Consider the following 17,256-nt stretch of genomic DNA (forward strand, 5'->3'; position numbering starts at 1 on the left):
ACAATTGCACCCCCCTTATTTTGATGCTAGTCTTCCTTTCCCCGTCTCCCCCCCCCAATAGTGTGTCTCTGGTTTATAGTTGCTGTTGATTTTGATTTTTACTTTGTATTGATTAGTCTTTTTCCTGGTCTCTTATTTAGGTTTTCTAAATTCCTGCTATGAGTATAGGAGGGACAAAATTTAAGGTTTTTTTTTTTTAGATATATAGAGGCAGGAAGAAGGATGAGTGGATGGAGGGTGAGAAATGGATGAGGTAAATAAAGCTCAGGTGCAGAGCCACCAGGTGTAATGGTCAGGTAGAGGGTCCCAAGGTACCTGGAGGTGAATATCCCGTGACAGATCTTTCAGACTGGATGCTCTCCTTGTGTTGGCCCTTTGGCCCAGTCTGTATAAGACAGTTCTCTGAAATGGCTTGCCCTTGCGCCATTTTAAAATGGTTCCTCTTATGTCAAGGTTTTGCAGTTGAGACTCATGGGTGGGCAATATTGGGCTGCTCTTGGCTAACGAATGTGGCACTTTCATATGGTTCAGTCTAGCCTAGCTGTGCAACAAGGTGAGAAAAGGTACTGGTTTCAATATGCCCTCTGAGGGCCCCTTTTTAGCTGGGATGGCCGTGAGATAAAAGAAGTGCCTGTTCCCTCCACCCCTGAAACTTGGTGAGACTATGGCCTCACCCTGAATACTCTGAATAGTCTTCAAAGGACTCTGGCTTTAAGTCTCCTGTCCCCAAACCTTCTACTTCCCTCACAAATACTTAGAAGCCGAAGGATGCTGTCCAGTCAGTGATTCCTTTGGGGAAATGAAGATTTTCCCCCCTGATCCCCTCCATTCATGTGGATTTCTGTGCGCTAGCTTTTCTTCTGCTGGGGGTACCCCCGTCTGGGTAATTGTCAAGTATGCAGTGGAGGAAATTTTCTAGGTATGGGCTGTCTGTTTATTTAATGAATGCTTCCTGGTGATTTAATACTGGCACAGAAAATTAATTACAGTGACAATTTCCAGGAAAGTTTTTCTTCATAGTTTTACCTGAAATTGGTACAAAATGGGGTCATTTCTAGATAATGTGAAGTTGTTCTGTCCATACGGTTTATTTATTCTTAAACATATTTCTATATCTCTGTTTTACGGTGAATTTTTCAATTGGTGCAACTTAATTTAACATCTTCAGGGGGAAATCCAATCTAATTTAATATATTGCGGATTCTACTCAGGTTGTTATAGAAAGTCTTACTCTTTTGTATTGTTTATGTAAAACTGCTAAACATGCATGAGCAATACTTGAAATGAATACAGAATTGCTCTTGGAGGGTGAAGTTAAGCATGTGGAAACCTGTACCTTGGTTTCCTAGAATTAAGGGTGAACATGAAACAGCAGTTAGTCAGAACCCTGTTTACTATAATACTTATATTGGAAAGCAGGTGTTCATGAAAATACTATTAATTAAGAATTAATATTAAGAATCATCGAGCTACATATTGGCCAATCAAGAAACCCTCTCCGTCCTGTCTCCCACTGACACCTCCAGCACCTTTGGTTGCAGCACCCTTTGGGTGCTCATTGTTGAATTTAAAGTCTCTGTGATAAAAGGTTTGGCCTTTCTTGAGGCCTGAGTTTGAACAAGAGTTTAGATGGCATCTCAAATAAGCTAAATAAAAGGAGTTCAGGAGCCTCCCTGATGGCTCGAGGGGTTAAGCACCGCACTATGAAGCAATCCGCAGCCTCTGCAGCATAAATTTGATCCCCAGCTGGCCAGGGAACAACCCACATGGTGTAGCAGACCTCTCCGGACTCGCCTGCTGCTCTCCTCAGCAGTGTATTTCAGTAGATCCACCTGTTCTGCTCCCCACTCTGTCTCTGGTGAATCCTCTCAACCCCCGCATCTCTGGCCTGTACCCCAGCTCTTGTATGCATGAATAAATAAATCTTTAAAAAAATAAAAATAATAAAAGGAGTTCAGGAAGGAAGATGGTCCCCCCTGTGGGTCACCTGCCCAGGCCACTGGGAGTCGTGTCTGTTCCATTCCCATGGTCACGTTCAGGTATAGCCATGCCTGAGGAGACAGGAGCCCAAGCTCTGAATGTCACTGGAAGTCATTTGCTGTGAGGTTGCTGCTTTTCTTGACATCTTCAAAGGCGTCATTTGAGACATGGCATGTTTTACCATCCACTTCCCAGTTTTCAGTGGATACAGTCATTGCCCCTACACAGTGCGTGTGCAAGGACTATGGCGAGGAAGAAGAGAGTCCGTGACCTTGAGGAAGAGCCCTTAGTCTGGTGGGAGACAAGTACCCATGAGCAGAGAAATTCTGACAAGGATTAAAAGCAAAACAACAGAAATGTGTTCAGGAAAGCATTTTCTTCTGCTGACAGAATACCAATGCCAAGACCGGTCTGGATTTCTGCCACACACAACTGTGTCCTGGACATTTCTCTCATCTCTTACATAGCAGCTGGCCATTTTAAGGACACTGTTAAGTGTCAGACTTAATATCATCTGAATCGTGCTACTTTTGCAAGTGAATATCCAGCTGAAACTACTCATTTTGGGGAGAATCGGACCTTTGCAAGAGGGCATTTTGTGAAGGTAGCAAATCATCATTGATAGTTTAATGCAATTAGGGAAATAGGAATGGTTGGTAATAAAACAGATCAAAACCATAAATTGTGTCACAGAATAAAGAATAAATGACGTCAGTCAATACAATAACAGAATGAAATATCGAGGTTACATGTGATGTGACTTTCTTTAGGAGCCTGATGATTTCATCTCCGGAACCTGAAAATTAATTAAGGTGTTGCTTCAATGCCTGACACATTCTAGTCTCATGCAGTTGAGTGTTGAATGGAATGTTTCATTTAATTGTTTCTACGATTTTATTTCCGGTGAAAGCTTAGCTTTAGGGTAGAGGGAAGAGGGTCTGTCTTATTGTCGCCTTGGTAACTTTGTTCTGAAAATGGCAGGCTGTGATGACTTGGTTTAAAAATATCTACGGTTTGATTGCTATAAAAATCTCTGCACATCACTTGCTCTCATCCAGTGAGTCACTCCTCATTTCACTGGCATTTCTGCAAATGATGTGATCGCCTAAGTTGTTGCGAGGAATAACACAGGTGAATGCTGTAAAGCACTAGCGATATTTTAATTTGCCATCATCTGAAAATTTGAATACTTAAAGAGTTGACAGGTGGCCTTGCCACACTGAAGAAATGGAAACAACCCAAGTAGACTGATTCTTGGTCACTGCGGGACTCAGGAGGCGCTGTACTTTGGGGTCACCCAAGGTGTCTTCAGGGAGGCCGAGGGACCCACTTGTCACTTGAGCCCCTGCCCCACTGGACTTGAGTGTTTCAACCTCTTTCTCTCTGTCCACCTCACTCACGGGGCTCCCTTCAAGCAAATATACTTTGTCTTATTTTTTCAAGATGGAATCTCTATAAAACATGCACACGAACGAATAAAGAATCCACGTTTTTGGTAGACAGAGGTCAGCAAGTGTCCTTTGTGGCTGCTGCCCTCTGAGTCATTTTATACTTGATTCTTTTGCCAGTGACAGTCTTCCAGAACATTTAAATTCTGCATAAGAAGGGAATAGCAATTTATGTAGGTACGTTCATACACAGATTACATTCTGTGTTCACCTTGGTGATACAAGTATGTCTGGCTTTGGAGACCTAGGCAGTGACATCTGTGCTCTATTTTTTTTTTTTAAAGATTATACAAGCACTGGGTACAGTCAGAAGCGTGGGAGGGTGAGAGGATTCACCAGAGCCAGAGCAGGGAACAGAACAGGCAGACCGATGAAGTACACTGCTGAGGGGAGCAGCGGGCGCAGCAGGAGAGGTCTGTGCACCATGTGGGACCCTCGCCAGCGGCTGGGGATTGAACCCCGCGCTGCAGAGGCTACAGGCAGCTTCACAGCCCAGCTCTCAACCGCTGGGCCACAGGGGAAGCCCTGTGCTCTATTTTTTAAAATTTCCATTCCACAAACGTGGGGGCCATGCAGGGAAGAGGGCGGCTTCTGTTGTGAGCTTCTCTTTGATCCATTTCTGCCTTGACGGGGATTGCCCATTGGCAGAGTGCTTATATTTCTGTGTTAGCATTTTTTAAATTTATTTTTTTACGTCATTTTTCATTTTTGCACAATGTACGCATTTTCATCTTGGTTATAGTCCCCATACAATTCCCACCCCCCCTTGTTTTGATCCTTCGCCCCTCCACCCCACCGTAGTATGTCTCTTATGTTTACAGCAGCACTATTTACAATAGCTAAGCTATGGAAGCAACCAAAATGCCCAAAAATAGATGACTGTATCAAGAAGATGTGGTACATATACACCATGGAATATTACTCAGCAATCAAGAAAGATTTTTTTATATTTTTTTGATGTCTCAAATAGGCTCCCTGCGTCACTGGGAAAATTACAGTTTAAAGTTACTGAGGCCTGTCTGAGCCTATTGCCTTAGGCACTGTTCCTGCTCGGTACCCAGCACACATCCCATCTGGAGGTGTTGGGCCAGAGCAGCTGAAAATCCCACTGGGCTGTTCAAAACCCCATAGGGGATGTTTCAGTGGTAGACACACTTACTTGTAGATTACAAATGCAGGGGAATAGCTTTCATAAGGTTTTGAGCTTGAGACAGAAGAGCAGTTTGATTTAATGCATCAACTTGGTTTTCACAGAAATCAGAATATATGTTTATCAGTTAAAAATGTATTTCATTTAAATAAAGTTAGTAAAATATTTACTATACTTTGTACACCCTAATATCTTAAGATGTATTTGGTGAGCTTGCTGATCCCATACAGGGTTTTTTTCAGGTCAAGATGTGAAAACAAAATAGATTAAACTGGAAATTTTAAATCATCCTCTTACAGTAACTATAGGAAGAGTCATCTCTAAATAGTCTAACTTGGATCAAAGATAGTATGTCATGAGTATCTCGGTGGCTCATATGAGCTGAAATGCCCATTTCTTATGATGTCCCATCCTGCTGTGTTTGTGCCTAAACTGGTTTTTGACTCTATCTTAAAAGCCCAATTCCTAAACTGGTTTTTGACTCTATCTTAAAAGCCCAATTCCTTGCTTAATGCTCCGTGAGATATTCCTTTTCCTTCTGAGGATGCTGAGAACATCAGTGCCTCAGGAACACCCGAGGGTCATTCTAATTGATGACACAGAGGAGAGCAACTTCTCCAGAAACATCATCAGTTGTCTTTTGATGGACTACCCCTAGCCTGCCCAATGCCCCAGACCTGAGAATGAAGAAACTCTTCCCCCATGCTTGCGTGTTCCCACATTCTTTCCTAGCAAATCTTCCTTCACTGGTCACTTGAAGAGGCAGCCTTTTCTGTATACCAACTCTGCTGTCCTTGTGACTTTGCTAATAAAACACTTCCTTCGTGGAATCACCCTCGAGGTCCAGAGTCTGGCTTTTGGAGCACAAGCGATCAGGCTGGGGTAGGTCAATGACACTGCCACTGATGGAAACAGGAATTCTTGCTACAGTTACTGAAGCTAAATACCCCCAACTCTTTCTTTCCTCGCACAAGTTCAGTTTTCTCTCTTGCTTTCACGTTACTGGCCCCCTTTGTTTACACGATCAATCTAATTTTTTTTTAATTCAGTAGAATACTGACCACCTTCCTGTTGTGTCTAGCAAGAAGACTGCTTCAAAAGCATCTTGCTCCTTAGTCTTTTGCTTAATTATTCTATCCACAAACTTCATATAAAGATCAACATCGTAAGGAACAAAAATAATGGAGGTCAGATGATTTGGAAGACTAAAGTGGGTTTCCACAATTGGATTTTAGAAGCTTTAACAGTGACAACAATGAAATCTTTGGTTCAGCAATACTTTGCTGTCTCAAAGATAGAAATATTTCCTAGTGGAAGATATATCGATAGAGAAATTGCAGGGAAAATGGTGTATTTTCTTTGATGGAAAGCAGGACTTTTCGGAATTCAATTTGAGAAACAGAACGCCAATATTTTGGATTTAATCTTGGATTTGCTGCTCTCCACACCTCTGACTGTTTGGTAGGATGGTTCCCCTTAATCTTGGCCTTGGTTTTCTCAGCTGTGAAAAGAAAATTGTTAAAGGACAAAGGAATAATGAATAATGAACACCCTATGTGGTCTGCATTTTGGAGGGCTCGGGTGGTGATGTCTGAAATTTCAGTCTGCAGCAGCATTTCAGGAAGGCCAGATGAGCGGGCACTGACCAGTGGAGTCCACATTTGCTTTATCTTGAAACCTTTTCCTTGCAAGGAAATATGTAATAATGGCTTTTCCTTGGCAAATATTTTCCTTGCCTTTCCTCCATTTTCTGAGTCACATATTCCAATTTATAGCTGAGCCTGCTGTGGTGATTTTACCTGGAAAATACCTACTGGGCACACGGGGCTCACACTTGTATAACCCCCTCGGTTGTCTTTTATTTCAATAGAGCTTGAGATGGACTGATGAGCTGTTAAATGGGGAAGAAACAGCCTGAAAGTGAATTTGGTTGAGAAGTAATTGTGAAAGGTGAAAGTGATAGACCTTTTCTGGCCCCTCTTGCTGTGTTTCCAATACAGTAGTCACTGTTTCAATTCGAATTAATTTAAATTCAGTTCAGTTCTTTCAACCCATTAGCCCCATCTAAAAGGCTCAGCAGTCAAGTGACTTGAGCCTGCCATGTGGGACAACCCAAATCTGGTACATCCCCATCATCAGACACTGCTGCACCCCGTTAGTCCATAGAGAGGAGCCTAAGAAAGAAGGAATTGTGGGAGAGCAAGGGGAAGGCTTGGCATGGAAGTCAAATGATTCTGGTCTTGTTTGGGCCCTTCGGGGCTCTGTGATCTGATCTCTGCATCATTCCAGGTCTCAGTACCACAACCACAGCTTTGCCTCTGTCAGTCATGTCTGTCTGTCTGTCTGTATTGTATTTCGTCTGTCTGCTATTGCATGATAAAAGCAAAGGCGAGGATCAGATGTAATAGCTTCATTTTATGCTTTGGAGGGTGGACTTTGGAGTCAGACTCCTGGATGTAAACACCAGTTATCTCTAAGGGCTCGTCTCAGGGCCTTGATTTTCTTTTCTTTTTTTTTATTTAAATATTTTATTTTATATAATTCTTACATCTTTTTTCATCTTTGCACAATATATGCATTTTCATTTTGGTTATTTTCCCCATACAATTGCACCTCCTCCCTTATTTTGACTCTAGTCCTTCCTTTCCCTGCCCTTCCCTAACCCCCTCCCCGTAGTGTAACTCTGGTCCATAGTTGCTTGTTGATTTTTACTTTGTATTGATTAGTCTTTTTCCTGGTCTCTTATTTAGATTTTTTAAATTCCTGCTATGAGTGAGACCATCTGGTATTTTTCTTTTTCTTTCTGACTCATTTCGCTGAGCATGATCCCTTCTAGCTCCATCCATGTTGCTGCAAACTGCATGTGTTTATCTTTTTTGATTGCTGAGTAATAATCCATTGTGTCAGGGCCTTGATTTTCTCATCTGAAAGTGGACAACGAAGTCTCTACTTGGCATAACTGGGTGGTAAATGATTTCATGTACGTAAAGTACCTAGAGCAATGCCTGGCCCTTGGGAAATACTCAGTTTATAAGGTAAATTATTAATACCTGACCCATAGGGAATGCTCAGCATTTAAGCTATTGTAATACGATGATTTGAATTATGGTTATCATTATTTACTCCTGGCTCATGGGAACTACTCAGTGTTTAAACTATTACTATTGATTGATTTCATTTGTTGAAGAGGACTTACGCTTAGTACCAGCGCAAGTTTTTGTCACAAGTGATGCTTGGGGTTTTCTGTGTTTTTTTTTTTTTTAATTTTTAATTAAAAAATTTATTTAAATTGTTATTGAAGTACCATTATTATACATTCCTGCTAGTGTTTTCACAGTATCAGTGCAGTCACTGCAGTGCTCCTACTGCTGAGCACCCATAGTCCTCTACGGAAGTCCATTGTGTTCGCCTCCCACCCACGTCTGCACCCTCTCCCTCCCCCCTGAAAGCCGAACATTCAATGGTCCCTTTTCAAGGGTTGGTTTTAAAGTTTGACTCTGATTTCTCTGTATCCCACACATAAGTGACACCATTTGGTATTTATCTTTCTTCCGCTGGCTTATTTCACTGCGCATCATCCCTTCCAGCTCCTTCCATGTTGCTGCAAATGGCATGAGTTAGCTTTTTTGATTGCCGAAAAGTATTCCATTGTGTATTGCAACTTCTGGTCATGTGTAAACATAAATGTGCCCACTCTAGCTGCTGCTATTTTCTTGAAGACATGAAAACCTATGTTCTCATTCTGTGAGGTTTTATGAGGGGTGTAGAATGCCTCTCCTGTTTAAGCTGGAAATACTCTTCTTAATACTCATGTCGTCTTGCATAAGCGAAGCCCCTCTGGACACGAAATCACTTATACCTTCGAATGGCACACTGCAGCTCTGTTCCTTGATATTTTGGCTGTATAATAGGTTCTTCTCAAAGGAAATGAAGGAGCCTGATGCCAAGGCCAAGAAAGTCTAGAGAAGACACCCTTGGGTGCAGCGGAAGTTAAACTGGAAGGAGAGATTAGATGCTAGATGACAGCTACCAGACGCGTTATTGACAGTTTAGAGAAGGTGGGGGAATCTAAGGTGAAGTTACCCTTAATAGCACAAAGTGAACATGTGCAGAGGATGGAAGCTTAGAGCGGCAGCTGCAAAGAGGCTTTGGTTGACTGACAGCTGCAGCAGTTAGCAGTGTACACTAGGAACCACTTTGAATCCTGGGTGCCTTGCTTCCCCCTGGGTGATCTGGAGCATGTACCTTAACTTCTCTGGGCCTCTGTCTCCCCCTGCATTGAATGGGCACAAGAAAAAGCACCACCTCATTCCTTTTTTTTTTTTTTTTTTTTTTTTGTGAGAATCAAATGCAACGATTTATGCAGACTGCAAGTACAGTGCCTGGCTCATAGTAGGTGCTCAGTTATCCTTGGCAGGAGAATCAAGTTGATCTTCATTGCCATCCTTGTAATGAGCCTGCAGGGTCAGCTGCTGCATGAGTAGAAGTATCTTGGGTGGGGCAGGCTGTCTGGCACATACACCTTATGTAAGATACTAATAATAGGGGGAAGAAGGGGTGGGGGAACTCTGCATTATCTTTGCAATCTTTCTGTAAATCTAAATCTGTTCTAAAACAAAAAAATTATTTTCAAAAGGTAGTACTGCCCAGTTAAGTGGGAATGGCATATTTATTCATTTTTCAACAAACCTTTGTGTGCCAACTCTGTGGTCAGTAAATGGGAAGTTTACCCTTTTCATAAAGAACCAGAATGTTTTTGTTTTAAATATTTAAAGGGCAGCTCTTTCTAAAATATTTATTTCCATATAGATGCAGAATCAAATTTGATCCATGTAAAAATTTTTATTTTGAAATAGTTTTAAATTAAGTTGAAAAAATAATGCACAGTTCATGTAGACCCTTCACCAAGAGACCCCTAAACATCAATGAGTTACGTGGCATAGGATGATGATCAAAACCAGGAAGTCAACGTTGGCACAACACTGCCAACTAAACCACAGCATTTATTTGGCTCTTGCCAGTTTCTCCTCTGACATTATTTTTCTGTCGCAGGATCTAGTTTAAGATCCCACGAGGTATTTTGTCATTGTGTCTCCTTAGCCTCTGAACCCACGACCGTTCTCATTCCTCCTGGCCTCCTCCTGGCCTTCTGCGACCACCACTCTTTGGAAGAGCCCTGCGCAGTTATCCCGTAGTGTGTCTCCACTCAGCTTTGTCTTGATGCTTTCTCATGATTAGGCGGAGGCTCTGCATTTGGGGCAGAAATGCCACACGATGTGTGCTGGTGTGCCTGTCACAGTGTCATACCAGCGGACACATGGTGCCAGTGTGTCGCCTGACTGGTGATATTAACCCTGATCATTTGGTGAAGGGCTGCGATCCATTTTTGTAAGTATCTTGGATGATGAACACCACTCACGCGCCGTGTTACACTCTAAGAACGAGATGGGAGGAATTTCTGAGCATTGACTGGTTCCAAATAGCTGTGCTTTTGATGTTTTAAGTGTAATTGTCATCATTTTCTCTTTAATCTCCTTTGTTCTCGCAATTACACCTTCCCGCCATTTTCAGAGGGCTGCCACTGATAGTGGCTGATAACGCAGACAATCAAGCTGTTATAATTATGTGTGAGGTAAAAGTGAATGGGCTCTAAGTCAAGACTTGAGTGGCTCCCTGGAATGAAGAACGTGGACTTTCATAGGTGTTCTTTGAGGCAGTTGTTCCTGCTACCTTTAAAGATGGAAGGCGTAATAGTTCATTTCAGAGCTAGACAAATCTGGATTTCACTCTAACTTTAAGTAGGTAAGAGTCATTTTTTAAAAGTCAGACAGACCTGGATTTAAATCCTGGCATTGTCCCTTGCTACCAAATTCTTTAGCTTCTCCAACCCTTTCTCCACACCCATGAAATCTCCTTGACTGGCATGTAGGTAAATCGGGCAAAAGGGATGTGCCAGGCAATGTGTGTCCATGGTGGATACCCGATAAACATCAGCTGCCATCTTTGATGTCATCCCACGCTGGGTGTGTAGCGTCAATGCTGACAGCATGAAAGGGTAAACAGCTTGAAGTCCTAATTAATCTGTAATTGGGTTAGAGAACTAATGGGCAACTCAGAAAAAGCTAGTCTTTTTTTATACATTTATTCCATACTCAAACTTAAGTGCAGTTAGATCCTTCTCAGGTTAGTGGTCTTTTATGCCCATCATTCCAGAATCTTCCTGGGGATGACTATGGAACCCAAAAGAGTCTTTTCTCCCGATAGCGATCACATAACTTGCTAATGAAAAAAATTATTTGTTGAGATTAGTTTATTAAAATGGTTCTTTGGAATCAGTTATAGGAGTCATCTGATCATTGAAAAGAGTGCATGAGCCTGGCTGGTGATTTTCTTTCTCACAGCCACTGTTCTTTGAAGCGCTAGAGATTTCGAATGGATTGAGTCCGAAAAATGGGAAGGTCATTAGATTGGACCCGTCTTAAAAACAAACAAACAAAAAGTAGGAAAATGCTAGAGTTGCTCTTTTTCTAGGCAGGTAAGCTCTAATAGGTTGTGGTTTCAAAAATTTAAGCATCATGTGACGCATGTGCCGTACAACGTGGAGTGTAAACTTGCATCGAATCGTAACTTGTTATTTCAGACTGAAAATCAGTTTCTAGGTTGACGCTCTGAGACGTGGTTTATTTTTAATATGTATCAAATCTCCAAAACATGGTGGCCAAAGGAATCAACTCAAGTGCTTGCCTGCTGTGCCACCCCCCGCCCCTCCCCCCGCAATAGGAACATGGTGTCCCAGAAACAGCCCGACCTATGCTAGCTTCCATTTTAGTCCTGAGCCTCCAAAATGGCTCTTTAGAATTAAATTTGGCTATTAGCCCAGATTTACTCAAAATTTTAACAAGCGCTGCTTTGTATTTCAGCCTCCCCCCAGCCCCCAACCTTGTAGCTGGTTAGGGGAGGGGAAGTGGGAGGAGGCGCTTGAACAAAAAACAAAGGCAGCTGCTGCAGAGAAAACCCAGCAAAAGGGGTGAAGAAAAACAATTCCGCAGCAGCAGCTGCTCAGATTATGGAAAGAGGAAGCCCTCCCTTTACGTTTGATCACCCTGAAGTTTTTGAAGGTTCATAGATGTGCTTTATTCGGGGAGCAGGGAAGTGTGTTCACGAGGCTGGTAGGCGGAGGCACAGCCGAAGCTGATTTAGGGGTGCCCGGGAAAGCTCCCGAGTCAAACACAGCCCCAGCTTCATTAGAAAAGTCTGAACTGCTGTTTCATATTCAGCCCCCAGGTGAATCAGAGGTTGTGTCGTGGTGTCGCTCATCCATTTGAGAAGGAAGGACAGGGCTGTCTCAGACCAGATCTCGTGTCCAAGGTCAAGTCGAGGTTCTTAAGTTCCTAACAGCCGAGTAACCAGGACACGTGGCCTAAAGCTGGACAAACTGAGAAGACAGGCAGCGGGGTAGAACCTCGAGCCGATGCGCAGGACACGCCGTGATGGCACACCTAGTTACATAGCAGGCTGGTCTGCGAGATCACAGTTTACCCAGGCAACTTGGAGGAGGCAGAATGGCTGGCTGGACTAGAGAACTCTTCCTTGGAGCGGCTCACTTCCCTGTTGTACACGTTGGTTTATACTTGGGCAATGTTTACATCTTTCCCTCTCTTCAGTAATCCACTCCGAAAAGGTCATTTTATTGCGCTACGTGGGAAGTATTCCTCGTCAGCCACCGAGTCTAAGAAACCGTGGAGAACTCACGCAAGCTCTCGGTAGGGCCATCTTAGGGTCTGGGATGATATGGCCAGTGAATGGCCCTGATGCGTCCTTTAAGCATCTCACAATTTGATTTTTCTTGAAGGCGGGGACAGCTTGAACTGCAGGGAGACTATGGAGGCCTCACTCTATCTCAGGCCCAGATACAAAATCCGTGTGCAGCCAGCTCCTGCCCTCTTCAGTGTTAGAGTTGAGGAGGCTGTGAATGTAGATGAAGCAATCCGCGCTCGCCTGGCTAAGCCTGGAGGCACTATAACAGATCTGCTTGGAGTCTTTGGCCCACCTTCCTTCTCGAGTTTCAGGCCTGAGCCCCAGCTGGTGCCATAGGTTTAGAGAATTCCCAGCTCATGCAGGGGTCAGCTTCTGTGAAGAGTCAGATGGTGTCTGTCACAACTATCCAACTCTTCAGCGTGCTGTTATACAATTTGTCGAGGTATGGGGGTGACTGTGTGCCAATAAAACTTGGTTGACAAGAACAGGCCCCAGGCCAGACTTGGCCTTATGGCTTAGCTTGCTGACCCCAGGTCTAGAGCAAGGGCTCCTGAAGGGTCCACACACCTCCAAGGAGTCTGTGGGGATAGAATTCAGGAGGGATTGGCATGGGAAATGATACATCTGTGTTTTCACTAACCTCTAACAGAAACTTGGCATTTATTCTCAAAAGAATGTGGACAGCAAACCAGTCTCTTCAGCAGTGCCTGTGAGTTTAATTTAAATTTAAACTTTTTCATTTGAATTGTTGATTTATTAAATTGGAATTTAAATCTAAAATGTAATGTAACTTAAGGGCATGGCACCTATGCCATAAGGTCTCCTGGTGCCCTGTCATGGCCCTAGGGAGACGGTCAACGCTGACCTCCAACAGGTCTGTGATTCCTGCAGGGCAAGAGCCTCTTCTCCCAGCCCTTGGGAACCCTGGGCATTGGAGTTGGCCAGTGGTGACCTTCTGACCACACCACTGACTCTGCTGGAGGGACGATCCAAGGCCTGTGTGAAAAGATGATAAGGTACGGGTACTTGTCACCTCTGCTCTGCCGACTGCCTGCTTGGGGCAAGTGCCTTTGTGGCTTCTGGGTTTCCATTGCCTCCTCTGTCTCGGGGTTGGGCTTACCTGATAGGATGTTGTGAAGGAGAATTTATATGCTTACTCTCAGAAGACCGCTCGGCGTGGTTCCTGGTGCCTGGCAAATGTTTGGTAACAGGAGGTAGTATCTGCCCAGGCTGGTTGATAGCTGGGCACCTGGGCTTAGCCTGGTATAAACCCAGATCTTGAGGCTGCCTCTTTGAGCCCCAGAGAGGCCTTGAAGTCCTAGGTGGGAGACGGAGGGTGGGGATGCCTGGGGCATGGTGTCAAGGGGTTTTACTCTGCAGTCACCAGGGCCAGCGACGGGTCAGGAGAGGAGCCCCGTGGACAGAGTGGCTGTGACTGCATGAGAGCAAGTCTGTCCCATCCAGCCATCCCTTCATCGGGTCCCCTTGGGTGAAGCTCTGGCCCCGACACCCACACCAGGTTGTGGTCATTTCTAAGACCCACTGCCTGGAGTCACACTATGTGCATACCCATCCCATCAATAGCCAGCCAGGTGCCCTCACGCGAGCCTCCTTCCATCCTGTGGAGCCTGAGCCCTAGTGCCTTCTCTGGGGGCTGGGCCTCTGGGCCTCCTGTGACTCGTGCTCAGGTGCTTGGGGCTGAGGGCTCCGGGAACTGTCACTGGGATCGGCAAGGTGTTGGGATAGAAAGAGCCTGGTTTCTCTGTGACTGGGTTGACATTTGGTTGTGAGGGCGGATCCTGGGAGTGGGGTGGGAGTGGGAGGCAGAAGCCTGAGGTTCTTCTGGTTTCCTGACTGGTTTTCTTTTGCCCTTTGGGCAGCTCCTTCAGGTGGGCACTGCTGCAGCCAAGTCAAAGAGGTGCTGGAGTAAGGGCCAGAGGTCGGGGTGAGCCCTGTGACTTCCACTGGCTGATGACCTTGGGCAAGTCACTTGACCTCTGCACTTGCGTGATCTTGTGGAAGGTGGGTCGTTCCCTCCCCAGGGAGTAAGTCAGCCCCTGCTGAGACATCATTTTACGGGCCAGTCTTTTTCATTAACTCCACGGGGGAAGCATGATGTCTCTTGCTCAGGGTGGCTGCAGAGGTCAAGTGAGACCAGCAGTGTCAACGCTGAAATAAATCCATTTGGCATTTAGGCAGTTACTGTTAACGACACGTTAGGTGAGGGGGTAAACATTTGTGTGTTGAGGACTGGAGTTCCCCCCCCACTTGTTTTTGAAGGCCCCCATTGCCAGAAAGAAATAAAAACTTTATCCCTTAGGATTCTCCGTGTTTCTACCGCAAAGGCTGTGCGGGAACGGTTCCGCCCGGGCCTACCCCGGAGAGCGCAGGGGCTCCCGGGACGCCCCCAGCCGGTGTTCTCCATCCACTCGTCGCTCGTGGTCGCGTGCGGGTTCAGAACTGCCACAGCAAACCATGGTTTTACATGAGAACTTTCCACTTCCAGTAGAACCCCACAGTGTCTCCTTTTGTCTCTCCGTGACTCTTGGCCATTCCTTTGGAAACTCGAAACTGAAAATTGGAGCTCGTTTGAGTAGCTTGTAGTGGACAGTGGCACCAGCCAGCAGACTTGGGTCTTGCGAGCATCCCTCTCTCGGCTGAGCAAAGCTCCCGGGCGTCTCAGTTTCAGTTTCGGGTTGAGCGGAGTCATGGTAAGGCCCGGACTGGCTTCGCAGCCTGGTTCTCAGGGTCTGGTCCGTCTTCAGGTCCGAGTGCATGGTCTCTGCTCCACAAGTGGGTTTGACCGTGGAGTCCCCGAAACAAGTAAGCAAAACCCTTTGGATTGTGTGGCGGGACCTTGTCTGGCTGGCTGGACTCTGGGAACAAGAGGTCCTCAGTCCTGGCAGGCTCAGGGGGAGAGGGACACCGCGCCAGCTGCCGCTGAAGTGCCCTCGAATGCCGCGACGGGAGGCGTGCATTGCGCAAGAATCATTTCTGCCGACTCAGGAGGTTGAATCTTCCTTTTAAAAAAAGACAAGGAAGTGGGACATTCCAGACTGTAACCCAAGATACCAGGGAGACAAAAACCTTGAAGGAGGAAATGAAATTCTCTCTGGGCTGCTCCCCCCACCTCTTCCTGTGTCTGTAAATGACCCCAGTGTTTGGGATACTTGTCCACTTTCTCAGTATTTCGATAGCCCCCTCAGCGATCACTTTATCAAGGGAGTGAAATAAAGGGCTTTGCCCCTCACCTCTTGGAAGGAGAAGGCTGTGCCTTCTAAATGGCCGAGTCAATCTATAACAGTTTCATATTCAACTGATATTTTCGACGTGCTGGCCAAGATCCGTTGTGTGCGTCGCCAGCAGCTGTACTTTAGGGGTTGGTAAGGGGGCCCAGGTTGCTGAGGGGACCTGGCCAGTCATGCAGGGGTTTGCATGTAAACTCCTCTGTGAATGTCTCAAAACTTCCCCTCAGCTGCCTCCTACGTGCAGTGCATTGTGTTAGTCTTGGGCATTCTTGAATGCTATGGAAACACAGGCATGGTGTGAGAAGCCGATGGTTGGGAGGGTTGTCCTGGGAGAAATGGGCTGCCAGTCTCTGGAAGCTTCAGGCTATGGTTGATGGATCTGATTCCTGATTCAAATGTCCTTCAGAAACAGGATCCCTTCTTTTGACAGAACAGCCAAGATTATAAAATTAAGCAAGCTTGGAAATAATCAGTTCCACTAAAATTGCTGGCTTGTAGTCACAAGTGTGTACCCAGTGCTGCAGATCTGCTGGGCAACAGTATTCACACAAGTGGAATTTCACATTTGCTGGCATGAGCTGTGTAAGAACACAGCTTGCACTCCCCTCGACACCTACAGCTCCCTCAGTTCACCCTGTGTGTTAGGACCCCCCCCCCTCCGCCTGCCGCCATCCACACCCTCTGATTGCAGCTCACCCTCCCTCCAGCCCTTCCCAGTGCCTCATAAGCTGCAGCCCTCTGACGCCCGTGCCACCCGCAAACTGCAGGTCTTTATTCTAATGAAGCGGAATATTTATGGTCCAGTATCTGTACTTCCTAATCACTTAATGTGCGTAAAATGGCGCTACCACTTTTATTACCTTTCTTTTTTTTAATGGCCCAGACTGATGCAAATACCCCCTTCCTTTCTGCTGCGAGTGCTACTCGCCCGGCAGGGTAGCACCAAATAGTTGATAGTGGGCAAGTGCTGCAATTGACATTAATAGGGAGCTCTAATCATTTTAAACGGAGAGGTAAATTAATGGTGATAGGAAGGAGTGCAGTAGATTAGAAGGAAAACACTTCTGGAGTCATGAGCAGGAAATGACAGGTGGCAGGAGACCCCGCTGGTGGAAGGACGAGCCAGCATGCCCCTGGTTGAGTGCAAAGGGCACGGGGCTGAGGGGGACCCACACGATTCGCACGTCAAACAGTGCGCATGTCTGGCCCCACTGTTTATTGGAGTGGTGTGGGGGGGCGCCCATCTGGACATTTTTGGAACAAACTTGGGACATTCCTTTGGATTCTTAAGTATGACTTGCAGCTGGGTCAGGAAAGTGGTGCAATGTTCTGACCCACTGATGGAAGATTCTCTGCAACGATGGAAATAATTCACTGTGGGCGATTTTCCCCTTGAGAGAAACAATGCCAGATTGACACATAGGTCAAGGTATGCTTAACTACAAACCAGTCTTGTTTCATGGGAGATACATGTGGTAGCATCTAGAGTTTTCCATATATTCATGTAATCACTTTCTATTGGAATCATTTAAAGCCAGCAGCAGCAAGAGATGAAATTAGCCCATCTGAGGAGAGGGATCGAGAAAGTTCCCTTCTGTTAAGTAGTGCCCCATGTGGGTTAAAGGAATTGTGCTATTATGCAACTCGCTCCTGGGAGGTATCTGGAAGTTTA

At 45.4% G+C, this 17,256-nt stretch overlaps 1 protein-coding gene across 3 annotated transcripts in view; it reads left to right on the plus strand.

Annotated features, from left to right (window-relative positions):
- Positions 1-17,256, plus strand: part of GPM6B (glycoprotein M6B) — a 182,814-nt gene that overhangs the window by 71,233 nt on the left and 94,325 nt on the right. The window lies entirely within an intron of this gene.

Source organism: Talpa occidentalis, unplaced genomic scaffold (genome assembly GCF_014898055.3).
Source record: "Talpa occidentalis isolate TD23 unplaced genomic scaffold, MPIMG_talOcc4v2.1 talOcc4.15, whole genome shotgun sequence".
NCBI lineage: Eukaryota > Metazoa > Chordata > Mammalia > Eulipotyphla > Talpidae > Talpa > Talpa occidentalis.